This window comes from Coregonus lavaretus (genome assembly GCF_964263955.1).
Source record: "Coregonus lavaretus genome assembly, chromosome: 2".
In the NCBI taxonomy this organism is placed as follows: Eukaryota; Metazoa; Chordata; class Actinopteri; order Salmoniformes; family Salmonidae; genus Coregonus; species Coregonus lavaretus.
Window position 1 is genome coordinate 83572552 of NC_139989.1, and position 15012 is coordinate 83587563.

The 15012-nt window shown below is 46.0% G+C and overlaps 2 protein-coding genes across 2 annotated transcripts in view; one reads left to right on the forward strand and one right to left on the reverse strand.

The window, feature by feature from the left end:
• The window catches only part of LOC311141405 (NLR family CARD domain-containing protein 3-like), a 674300-nt gene that overhangs the window by 434010 nt on the left and 225278 nt on the right, over positions 1-15012 (forward strand). The gene's annotated exons all lie outside the window — the stretch shown is intronic.
• The window catches only part of LOC311141252 (NLR family CARD domain-containing protein 3-like), a 390310-nt gene that overhangs the window by 89719 nt on the left and 285579 nt on the right, over positions 1-15012 (reverse strand). The gene's annotated exons all lie outside the window — the stretch shown is intronic.

Genomic DNA, 15012 nt, shown 5'->3' on the forward strand with positions numbered 1-15012 from the left:
CTCACACAAACACACTGGACACACACACACACACACACTAACTGGACACATACACACAAAGGACAAATACACACACACACACTGGACACACACACACACTGGAAAAACACCCACTGGACACACACACAACACACACACACACACACACAAAGGAAACACACACACACACACTGGACACACACACATTGGACACACAACCACACACACACACACACTGGACACACACACACACACACACTGGACACACACACACTCACACAGTGTGTGTGTGTGTGTGTGTGTGTTTGTGTGTGTGTTCAGGATGTGAGTGTGAGTGTGTATCCGGTGTGTGTGTGTGTGTGTGTGTGTGTTTGTTCAGGATGTGTGTGTGTGTGTGTTCAGTGTGTGTGTGTGTGTGTGTTCAGGATGTGAGTGTGTATCCGGTGTGTACGTGTGTGTTCAGGATGTGTGTGTGTGTTCAGGATATGTGTGTGTGTCCAGTGTGTGTTCAGGATGTGTGTGTGTGTGTGTTCTGTGTGTGTGTGTGTGTGTTCAGGATGTGAGTGTGAGTGTGTATCCGGTGTGTGTGTGTGTGTGTTCAGGATATGTGTGTGTGTTCAGTGTGGGTGTGTGGGTGTGTGTGTTCAAGGATGTGTGTGTGTGTGTGTGTGTGTTCAGGATGATGATGATTTGTAATATTGTGTCTGGTTTTATCCATCAGATGTCTGTGATCTCTCACTGGACCTAAACACAGTAAACAGACGCCTCTCCCTGTCTGAGGAGAACAGAAAGGTGACATGTAGGAGAGAGGAGCAGCCGTATCCTGATCACCCAGAGAAATTTAAGGACTGTGAACAGCTGCTGTGTAGAGAGGGTCTGACTGGACGCTGTTACTGGGAGGTAGAGTGGAGTGGGAAAGGGGCTGATATAGGAGTGACATATAAAGGAATCAGCAGGAGAGGAAGGGGTAGTGACAGTAGGATTGGATACAATGACAAGTCCTGGAGTCTGGACTGCTCTGACAACAGTTACTCTGCCTGTCACAATAATAATCTCACTAATTTAGACGTCCCCTCCTCCAGCCCCCACATAGTAGGAGTGTATCTGGACTGGCCAGCCGGCACTCTGTCCTTCTACAGAGTCTCCTCTGACACACTGACCCACCTGAACACATTCTACACCACATTCACTGAGCCCGTCTATCCAGGGTTTAGGGTTTATAATGTTGACTCCTCAGTGTCCCTGTAAATAATAACCATGGTAACATTGACACACACACACACACACACACACAAACTGGACACACACTGGACACACACACACACATTCACACTGGACACACACACACACACTGCACAAACACACACACACACACTGGACACACACACACACACACACACACTGGACACACACACACACTCACACTGGACACACACACTGCACACTGCACACACACACACAAACACACAATTGAGACACACACACTGGACACACACACAATGGACACAAACACTAGGTACACACACACACACACACACACACACACACTGGGCACACACACACCAACACACACTGGACACACACACACACACGCACACATACACACACTGGACACACACACTGGACACATACACACTGGACACACACACCGGACACACAAACACTGGACACACACACACACACACACACACACACTCACACATACACACACAGGACACACACAGGAGACACACACACTGGACATACACACACACTGGACACACACACACACACACTGGACACACACACACTGGACACACACACACTGGACACACACACACCGGACACACACACACACACCGGACACACACACACACACAGGACACACACACACACACTGGACACACACTCACAGGACACACACACACACACACACACACACACACACATACTGGACACACACACAGACACACACTGGACACACACACACACACTGGACACACACACATGCTGGACACACAAACACTGGACACACACACACTGGGTACACACACACACACACACACACACTGGACACACACACACACACTGGACACACACACACCAACACACACTGGACACACACACACACACGCACACATACACACACTGGACACACAAACTGGACACATACACACACTGGACACAGGAGACACACACACTGGACACACACACACACACACTGGACACACACACACACCAGACACACACACACACACAGGACACACACACACACACTGGACACACACACTGGGTACACACACACACAGGCACACACACTGGACACACACACTGGGTACACACACACACACGCACACACACTGGACACACACACTGGACACACACGCACACATACACACACTGGATACACACACTGGACACACACACACACACACACTGTAAAAACACACACTGGACACAGACACACACACACACACACAAAGGAAACACCACACACACACTGGACACACAAACACATACTTGACACACACACACACACTGGACACACAAACTGGACACACACATACACACGCACACATATACACATTGGACACACACACACACACACACACACACACACACACACACACACACACACTCACTCACACTGGACACACACACACACACACTGGACACATACACACAAAGGACACACACTCACACAAACACACTGGACACACACACACACACACACTAACTGGACACATACACACAAAGGACAAATACACACACACACACTGGACACACACACACACTGGAAAAACACCCACTGGACACACACACAACACACACACACACACACACAAAGGAAACACACACACACACACTGGACACACACACATTGGACACACAACCACACACACACACACACTGGACACACACACACACACACACTGGACACACACACACTCACACTCACACTGGACACACACACACAAACACTGGACACACACAAACACACACTGGACACACTCACACACACTAACTGGACACACACACACACACACTGGACACACACACACACACTGGACACACACACATTGGACACACACAAACACAAACACACACATACTGGACACACATACACTGGACACACACACATTGGACACACACAAACACAAACACACACACACTGGACATACACACACAAACACTTGACAAACACACACTGGACACACACACACTGGACACATACACACTGGACACAGACACACACACAGGACACAAACACACACTGGACACACACATACACACACACACATATACACACTGGACATACACACACTGGACACACACACACACACACACAGACACACAGGACACACACACTCACTACACTGGACACACACACACACTGTACACATATACACACACACAAACACACAGACTGGACACACACACACACTGGACACACACACACTGGACACACACACTGTAGACACACACACGCTGGACACACACACACACACACACACACACACACACACACACTGGACACACACACTGGAAACACACACACAGACACACTGGACACACACACACACACACACACACACACACACACTCACTCACACTGGACACACACACACACACACACACACAATGGACACACACACTATACACACACACACACACACACACACACACACACACACACACACACACTGGACACACACACATTGGACACACACTAGACACACACTGGACACACACACACACACACACACACACTAGACACACACTGGACACACACACACACACACACACACACACACTGGACACACACACACACTGGACACACACACACACACACTGGACACACACACACTCACACTGGACACACACACACACACACACACACACACACAAAAGGAAACACACACACACACACACTGGACACAGACACACACACACACACACACACACACACACACACACTGGACACACACACGCTTGGACAAAGTTATATGCTGACTGTGTGTGTGTGTGTGTGTGAGTTAAGGTGTATCCTTCAATGACTGTCTGTTCTTCTGCTTACCGCTACAGTGTGGAACATGGTGGAGAGAACACAATGAAACCTGGACTTAGAAAATGTGAGTGTTGACTGCTGTGAAGAATATAACTAAGAATAAGTCTTAATTCAAGTGAAGTCAAAGTCAAAGACCATCATTACTTACTTGGTCATATTAAATATCAGCTGTAGTTCTACAGAAGCACAAATCAGGGACACCAAAGTTTACAAAGAGTTGCTTTGACAATGTGTGTGTCTGTGTGTGTGTGTGTGTTGCGTGTTCGTGTTACTTTAGAAATGTGTGTGTGTGTGTGTGCGTTCATGCATGAAAGTGTGAGTGTGTATGTGTATCCAGTGTGTATGTGTGTGTTCAGGATGTGTGTGTGTGTGTGTGTTCAGTGTGTGTGTGTGTTCAGGGTGTGTGTGTGTGTTCAGGGTGTGTGTGTGTGTGTTCAGGATGTGTGTATGTGTTCAGGATGTGAGTGTGTATCCGGTGTGTGTGTGTGTGTGTTCAGGATATGTGTGTGTGTGTGTTCAGTGTGTGTGTGTGTGTGTGTGTGTGTGTTTGTGTGTGTGTTCAGGATGTGAGTGTGAGTGTGTATCCGGTGTGTGTGTGTGTGTGTGTTTGTTCAGGATGTGTGTGTGTGTGTTCAGTGTGTGTGTGTGTGTGTGTTCAGGATGTGAGTGTGTATCCGGTGTGTGTGTGTGTGTGTGTGTTCAGGATATGTGTGTGTGTGTGTTCAGTGTGTGTGTGTGTGTGTGTGTGTTTGTGTGTGTGTTCAGGATGTGTGTGTGTGTGTTCAGTTTGTGTGTGTGTGTGTGTTCAGGATGTGAGTGTGTATCCGGTGTGTGTGTGTGTGTGTGTGTTTGTTCAGGATATGTGTGTGTGTGTTCAGTGTGTGTGTGTGTGTGTGTTCAGGATGTGAGTGTGTATCCGGTGTGTGTGTGTGTGTGTGTGTGTTCAGGATATGTGTGTGTGTGTGTTCAGTGTGTGTGTGTGTGTGTGTGTGTTTGTGTGTGTGTTCAGGATGTGAGTGTGAGTGTGTATCCGGTGTGTGTGTGTGTGTGTGTGTGTGTTTGTTCAGGATGTGTGTGTGTGTGTGTTCAGTGTGTGTGTGTGTGTGTGTTCAGGATGTGAGTGTGTATCCGGTGTGTACGTGTGTGTTCAGGATGTGTGTGTGTGTTCAGGATATGTGTGTGTGTCCAGTGTGTGTTCAGGATGTGTGTGTGTGTGTGTTCTGTGTGTGTGTGTGTGTGTGTTCAGGATGTGAGTGTGAGTGTGTATCCGGTGTGTGTGTGTGTGTGTTCAGGATATGTGTGTGTGTTCAGTGTGGGTGTGTGGGTGTGTGTGTTCAAGGATGTGTGTGTGTGTGTGTGTGTGTTCAGGATGATGATGATTTGTAATATTGTGTCTGGTTTTATCCATCAGATGTCTGTGATCTCTCACTGGACCTAAACACAGTAAACAGACGCCTCTCCCTGTCTGAGGAGAACAGAAAGGTGACATGTAGGAGAGAGGAGCAGCCGTATCCTGATCACCCAGAGAAATTTAAGGACTGTGAACAGCTGCTGTGTAGAGAGGGTCTGACTGGACGCTGTTACTGGGAGGTAGAGTGGAGTGGGAAAGGGGCTGATATAGGAGTGACATATAAAGGAATCAGCAGGAGAGGAAGGGGTAGTGACAGTAGGATTGGATACAATGACAAGTCCTGGAGTCTGGACTGCTCTGACAACAGTTACTCTGCCTGTCACAATAATAATCTCACTAATTTAGACGTCCCCTCCTCCAGCCCCCACATAGTAGGAGTGTATCTGGACTGGCCAGCCGGCACTCTGTCCTTCTACAGAGTCTCCTCTGACACACTGACCCACCTGAACACATTCTACACCACATTCACTGAGCCCGTCTATCCAGGGTTTAGGGTTTATAATGTTGACTCCTCAGTGTCCCTGTAAATAATAACCATGGTAACATTGACACACACACACACACACACACACAAACTGGACACACACTGGACACACACACACACATTCACACTGGACACACACACACACACTGCACAAACACACACACACACACTGGACACACACACACACACACACACACTGGACACACACACACACTCACACTGGACACACACACTGCACACTGCACACACACACACAAACACACAATTGAGACACACACACTGGACACACACACAATGGACACAAACACTAGGTACACACACACACACACACACACACACACACTGGGCACACACACACCAACACACACTGGACACACACACACACACGCACACATACACACACTGGACACACACACTGGACACATACACACTGGACACACACACCGGACACACAAACACTGGACACACACACACACACACACACACACACTCACACATACACACACAGGACACACACAGGAGACACACACACTGGACATACACACACACTGGACACACACACACACACACTGGACACACACACACTGGACACACACACACTGGACACACACACACCGGACACACACACACACACCGGACACACACACACACACAGGACACACACACACACACTGGACACACACTCACAGGACACACACACACACACACACACACACACACACATACTGGACACACACACAGACACACACTGGACACACACACACACACTGGACACACACACATGCTGGACACACAAACACTGGACACACACACACTGGGTACACACACACACACACACACACACTGGACACACACACACACACTGGACACACACACACCAACACACACTGGACACACACACACACACGCACACATACACACACTGGACACACAAACTGGACACATACACACACTGGACACAGGAGACACACACACTGGACACACACACACACACACTGGACACACACACACACCAGACACACACACACACACAGGACACACACACACACACTGGACACACACACTGGGTACACACACACACACGCACACACACTGGACACACACACTGGACACACACGCACACATACACACACTGGATACACACACTGGACACACACACACACACACACACTGGACACACACACACACACAGGAGACACACACACTGGACACTCACAAACACTGGACACACACACACTGGACACACACACACACTGGACACACACACACACACTGGACACACATACAGGAGACACACACACACACACATATTGGACACACACACACACACACACACACTGGACACACACACACACACTCTGGATACACACACACACACACACACATAGTGAGGACCTTGACACAGGACCTTCAAATGAGGACCATCATTTCTGATAGAATTGGGAACAAACAGACTCCTCATTCCAGCACTAAGTGTCCAACAAACACAGACATCACTTCAAAACCTGATAAACTCCAATGAACAAATAGACATGCAGGGCACCAGTCTAGTGAGGACCAGTGGTTGCTAGGCAGTTTCTGGATCCCAGGTTCCAGAACAGCTTCTATCCCAGTTCTATCTGCCTGTTAAATCAAGCAACCTAAACTGTTTTCATCAGACTTTTAGAACATCACTGATTTTTTTTTCCTTTTATGATCTTTTACCACTTTGCATGTTTTATTGATGTTCTTATGATATATTTTACTGTTTGTGTGTACGTACCACATGAGGTTGGTGGGACCGTAGTTGGGGAGGACAGGCTTGTAATGGCTGGAGCGGATAAGTGGAATGGTATCAAATACATGGTTTCCATGGTTTCCATGTGTTTGATGCCATTTAATTGTCTCCGTTCCAGCCATTATTATGAGCCGTCCTCCCCTCAGCAGCCTCCACTGGTATGTACTGTCCTATATGAGCTCCAACAAGGAATTACAATGTATGTATTACTTTTAATACCTGCAAATGGCAAATAAACTACTTGAACTCCTTATGAGTGTCTGCAGCCGACTAGGCTGTTGCCGTCTGACAAGATGCCATCTGACATTACAGGAATATTCAGCAAATGTTGATGAATCCACCCAAAGCAACATGCAGTCTTTCCCCTAGACTCCCATGAAGTTATAGTGGGACGTTATGAGTTGACGTTAAGGTAACATACTCAGAACATACTGCACTTGTTTTATACTGTTTTAGATGTATCCTCTGTTTAACCATTTAAACTCTTACAATAACACTGTTAAAATACCAATGGGATAATTTGTTGCATATATTTTATGTTGAAAAACGAATTGTATAATTGTATATGGACATATGCTCCATAATTGTACAATTGTACATGGATATATTGTACTTTTCATAATAAAAAGCACGTTAATTGTCAAAACAATGTTGTTATCGATTTTACATTGTCCTCTCCCAGTCGCAGGTTGACGTTTTGTCATGAATCTTGCCCTGGAGGCAGAACTGCGCGATTTCCTCTAGATATGACAGCTGCAAAGTCAAAATTGGCTATGTCGTAAACATTTCTGGAAATTAATTGTGTTGTATGGTCTTAATTTAAGGTAAGGATTAGCAGTGAGGTTAAGGTTACCATTAAAATCAGATATTATTACTTTATGCCTGTGCCAGCTAGTGACCACTTTGCAGAACTGCCTCCAGGGCAAGATTCATGACAATAAATGCCAACCTGCCTCCCAGTCATCCCCTCCCTATCTCTACAAGGCTGCAGGACATGCAAGCTAGTGATGCGGGGGTTGTCTCATAACCCACAGTCCCCAGGTGGGTGGGTGGCAGGCAGGTTCAATACAGAGAAAACAATAGACTACATAAGAAAAATTCATCAATGGATCATTATTGTGCAATTTACACTAAGTGGACAAAACATTAAGGACACCTGCTCTTTCCATTACCGACTGAGCAGGTGAATCCAGGTGAAAGCTATGATCCCTTATTGATGTCACTTGTAGATGAAGGGGACGGGACAGTTAAAGAAGGATGTTTCAGCCTGGAGACAATTGAGACATGGATTGTGTGTGTGTGCCATTCAGAGGGTGAATGGGCAAGACAAAATATTTAAGTGGCTTCAAACGGGGTATGGTAGTAGGTGCCAGGCACACCGGTTTGTGTCAAGAACTGCAACGCTGCTGGGTTTTTCACGCTCATGGTACACCACACAAAGGACATCCAGCCAACTTGACACAACTGTGGGAAGAATTGGCATCAACATGGGCCAGCATCCCTGTGGAACGCTTTCAACACCTTGTAGAGTCCATGTCCCGATGAATTGAGGCTGTTCTGAGGGCAAAAGTGGGGCGGTAACTCAATATTAGGAAGGTGTTTGATATAACGTCTTTTGATACAGCATTTATTAATGTCTTTAAAGTCATCAGCTGTAGGTGAGAGAGAGGAGAAGGACACGCCATGTGTTGTGTCGGTCACGGATGGGGGGCCAGAAGGTCGGCGTGCCAAGATAGATTAGGGGCCACTGTTGCTAATCTTAGAAAGAGTACGTGATGGAATGGCCTGGCTAGGGTGCCACACGATACTATGTACGGGGATCCTATTGTAGGAGATGAGTGACACTCAATAATGGTTGGCAACTGTGGGATGGAAGTAGCTCGGAGAGCATTATATAAACTGAGAGGTTTTCTATGGAAGTCATTCAGATGACAAGAGGCTAAGCCCGTACCGCTTGTCATTGAATCCAGGACTGTAACCATTAAATAACAATGAATCAACTCTCCATCTAAGTGGTCGACTACTCTCTTACATCCTGAAGTACGAGATACCAGAGAAACTCGTCATAACAGTGTTGTGAATATTTAGTCCACTCAGTGTATAACCTGTAGCTACACTGTGCAGTTAGCACCTTAACAGACGTCCCCTGTCTTTATCAGCATCATAAAAGATGACAGTATTTCAACCACATCAAATATGCATCCAAGCCAAAGACTAATGACACAGGAGTGGTATCTGATTCTACACTATAGGAACCTTTTCAAGTGGTTATGAGAGGTAATATTATTTCATATGAGTCTGGCATTAAAAAAAGGGAATGACATGTGACTGGAGGAGATCGCCTGCCCAACATCCTCTATTCTGACCAACAGAGACAAATCCAGTCCCTTTGAACTACCTAGATCTGTCCAGCAGGGTTGCCCACTCAGTCCTCTGCTCTTCGCTGTCTCCCTTGAACCCCTGGCGATACAAGGGATCATCCTAATATCCAAGGTCTTAAAGTAGGAAACATAGAAAGCATCATTTCGTTATATGCAGACGATGTGCTTTTATACCTCTCAGACCCAGTAGCCTCTGTCCCTAACCTACTAGACTTAATCAATTCATTTGGCAAACTATCTGGAAATGCAATAAATTGGGGAAAAAGTGACCCCATGTGTATCTCAGATAATTGTACAACAAGTGAGCTAGAGAGGATACCATTTAAAGTGGTGTATGATCACTTAACTTACCTGGGTCTAAACATACCTAGAAACCCAAAGTTTATCTTCAAGCTTAACTACAGTGATCTGGTTGCAAAGCTAAAACAAAACATAGAGAGCTGGGGAATATTGCCTCTTTCTATGATGGGGCGCATTAATGCCATAAAAATGGTTTCTCTTCCCAGGTTCCTTTTGTAACCAACTTCACATATCCCCCCAGAAGAAAGGCACACGGACACCCACAATTCAGGTTGACTCAGGTTTTATCTGCAGTAAAAGATATCAAACAGTGATGACAGGCATTGACAGGACGGTCACAGCCTCACGTTCACTGGTTAGGTAGGACACAATATATATTTTAGAAAGGAGCAACAGTAGTGAAACATACCCTCAATGTGAAGTAATATTAATCCATAAATACAGAGCACAAGTACAACCCTTTTATATAAACCTTTTAAGGTAGTAAGAAAATAAACATTCACTTAGTTTCAATAAGTCACCTGCTGGCAATAGCTAGCGTGACGTTGTAGTGCAGTGACCAACAGTGCTAGTTAGCTCATCATTAACATGGCTAGCTAAGCCAGCAAAAACTTGGTTCACTTGCTGAAATAGGTCTTCAATACATTAACGGCAAAATAAATATATACATTGCCACATTTGCTATTGACTTTAGGATATATGAACCAGTTTTCCAAAAACACTTATGTTATACAGCTTTAAACAATTTTTATATACAGAGGAACACGAACCTGCTCTCAGAATATCTCTCTCAGACTGAGGAGCAGGCAGACCAACTTCCCAAATAGGGGAGAGGCACTCCAAACCCACTAGTTGTTCTTTCAAAAGAAAATAGCACAAAAAATGCTAAGTCCGAAGACCTCTCGTATTACCAACCTTACTACAATGGCAGCAAATATTTTTATGAATTCAGTAACACAACATTAAAGGAAACTTTATTTATATCACCCCTTTTCCTGAAGTGAATGGTTTCACCCACCACTCCACCACGAACTGCACCGTTCTTTGATGTCTACATTGCACCCAGGTTGATGGAAACTTTACATTTTCACTTCGTTACACTTTATCTTTGCCAGAATCTTCCTCATTGTCTTACCTCGTCATTTTTTAAGACTTTGGACTCGGCAATCTTGTCATTTGTCTGGGGTTACAAAAACCATCGTATTCGTAAAGCCCACTTGCAAAAGCCCAAGGAAAGTGGCGTCTTAGGCCTCCCCATCTTTAAGCATTATTACTGGGCAGCAAATGCCAGGGCATTAACGTCCTGCCAACTGGGTTTCCCTGATCAGTTGGACACTGTTGTCCCCCTGTGGCATTAACGTCCTGCCAACTGGGATTCCCTGATCAGTTGGACACTGTTGTCCCCCTGTGGCATTAACGTCCTGCCAACTGGGTTTCCCTGATCAGTTGGACACTGTTGTCCCCCTGTGGCATTAACGTCCTGCCAACTGGGTTTCCCTGATCAGTTGGACACTGTTGTCCCCCTGTGGCATTAACGTCCTGCCAACTGGGTTTCCCTGATCAGTTGGACACTGTTGTCCCCCTGTGGCATTAACGTCCTGCCAACTGGGATTCCCTGATCAGTTGGACACTGTTGTCCCCCTGTGGCATTAACGTCCTGCCAACTGGGTTTCCCTGATCAGTTGGACACTGTTGTCCCCCTGTGGCATTAACGTCCTGCCAACTGGGTTTCCCTGATCAGTTGGACACTGTTGTCCCCCTGTGGCATTAACGTCCTGCCAACTGGGTTTCCCTGATCAGTTGGACACTGTTGCCCCCCTGTGGCATTACAGTTTTTCTCAATTGCTAAAACACTAAAACCCATTGGCTGAACAAAGTTCTCAGTTGCCTGGACTCATTTAGCTAATTATGCAGTCTGTTGTCAATACCTTAAACCATTTCACATGGTAAAACACAATATGCAGATCTCACTTAGACTTTTCAGCAAAACTCTAAACACATTCTCATTCTCAAAACACATTCTGCACTCTAATGCACATGTCATCCATACTGGTAAACACAAGTGGCAACAATCAAATACAAATAGAGAACACATGTCATTGATTGAACACAACCACTCAAAATGGATTTAACCTGTTTCAAATGATGCGACACAACCAATATAAGGCAGTTCAGAGAGCAAACAGGTTGTTGAAGGTGGGAAGGAGAAAGTCTGATAATGGATAGAAGAAACAATGTGAGAGGACGAGGACGAGTGCGTATGCGAGGTGGGCGACGAGGAGGAAGAGGAGGAGGAGGAGGGCAAGAAAGAGGAAGAGGAGGACGAAGAGGAAGAGACAATGATGGAAAAACATGAAATTTGTTTTGAGATTTAAAATGTACTTCTCCCTGAGAACTGTATGTTTTGAACAATGTGTTTTCAATTTTTCGGTGTATTGTTTACTGACTGCTTGAGAGTGTTTATCATTTTGATTACTTTGTTTATGATTTGAGAGCAGTGTTTGATTTTGAACACAGGTAAAAACTGTTTTGAGGCGAATGTTTCATTTTGCGAGAGGAGTCAGAGGTTTTGTAAATAGTGCTTGAAGATTAGGTTTTGTGTTTAATGTTTTCAGGAAATGGAGCAAGGTTTCAGAAATTGTGTTTTAGCAATTGAGAACAACTGTAATGCCAAACACCACAGACTACAATTAAAATGTACTCTCCATAAATATGACCATTTACGTCACATTAAATTAATCTCTTTTTCATATATCACTTCTAAACTGACAAATAAACATCAAATATACCTTTTACAAAGACATCAGCACGTTTAATACATTTGTTTCAAGCAATAGAGCATATGCTTTGAATACTGGTCTGTAGGGCAAATATGCAGTTTTGGGCAAATTCTCATATCACTTTGCTCAATTTGTCACATCCAAGGCTTTTGTATGGCTGTTGAAATGTGCAGAACAGTAATCAGCTATGCCTGCCCCATATGTACGGCCCTCTTTGAGTTGATGCTGGTGCTGCTTTACTTTCTTGACCGTGTCATGTGACCTGCGCCTCCCCTTGTCACACTCCATTGAAGCAGCATCAGCTCTCACAACTCCTCTCTGATTGCTTCCAGTGTCACCAAAGTGCTGCCAATACACAATTAGTCCATCCCATCTGATATAGCAGTGGCTCCCTCATTGAACGTGGCTACTGCCATACTGGCAATGAGGCTTTTGCCCAAGAAGACAGTTTTGGAGCGTCTCGACCATATTAGAGTTCAGACATTCATTTGCATTCTGGGTTTCTCCATGCTACATTCTTTTGAGGACGTTATCATTTGACATCCTATGATATACAGGTACCATTTTCTGTGCATCCTCTCAATTAAAGAATGTTTTTTGTGACTTCACCATTTTCTAGGGCTCGCTGGTACAGTGGGGAAAAAAGGTTTTAGTCAGCCACCAATTGTGCAAGTTCTCCCACTTAAAAAGTAATTTTCATCATAGGTACACGTCAACTATGACAGACAAATTGAGAATTTTATTTCCAGAAAATCACATTGTTGAATTTTTAATGAATTTATTTGCAAATTATGGTGGAAAATAAGTATTTGGTCACCTACAAACAAGCAAGATTTCTGGCTCTCACAAACCTGTAACTTCTTCTTTAAGAGGCTCCTCTGTCCTCCACTCATTACCTGTATTAATGGCACCTGTTTGAACTTGTTATCGGTATAAAAGACACCTGTCCACAACCTCAAACAGTCACACTGTCACGATCGTTTATGAACGAGACGGACCAAGGCGCAGCGTGATAAGCGTACATATTTATTAAAGTACTGAACACAAACAAAACAACAAACAAACGATACGTGAAGTCCAAGGTAGACTAATAACATACCTATAGAGAACAAGATCCCACACAGACTGGTGCCAAACAGGCTGCCTAAGTATGGTCCCCAATCGGAGACAACGAACTACAGCTGCCTCTGATTGGGAACCACCCTGGCCAACATAGATCTACACGATCTAGACACTAAACATAGAAAACTTAACATAACACGGAATATACACACCCTGACTCAACAAATAAACGTCCCCTGAGTCAGGGCGTGACAGTACCCCCCCCCAAAGGTGCGGACACCGACCGCGCCACATAAACATAACAGGGTAGGGGCCGGGTGGGCATTCCGCCTCGGAGGCGGATCCGGCTCCGGGCGTGACCACCACTTTCTCTCCACCTCCCTGTTGCGCTCCTGGTCTGGTCTGGCACTACTGACTGGACCTGGACCCGACGACGGTGGATCGAACTGTACAGGCTTTGGACTGGAGCCGCTGACCGGAGCTGGACTGGGCACCGGTGGAGCGGCCTTCTCTGGCTCCGGAGTGGAGCGGCTGACCAGAGCTGGACAGGACCCCGGTGGAGCGGATTACTCTAGCTCCGGAGTGGAGCAGCTGACAGGCACCGGTGGAACAGGCACGGGCCGTGCCGGACTGGACACACGCACCACTGGCTTGGTGCGGGGAGCAGGAACGGGCCGGACCGGACTGGACACACGCACCACTGGCTTGGTGCGGGGAGCAGGAACGGGCCGGACCGGGCTGACGACGCGCACCACTGGCTTGGTGCGGGGAGCAGGAACGGGCCGGACCG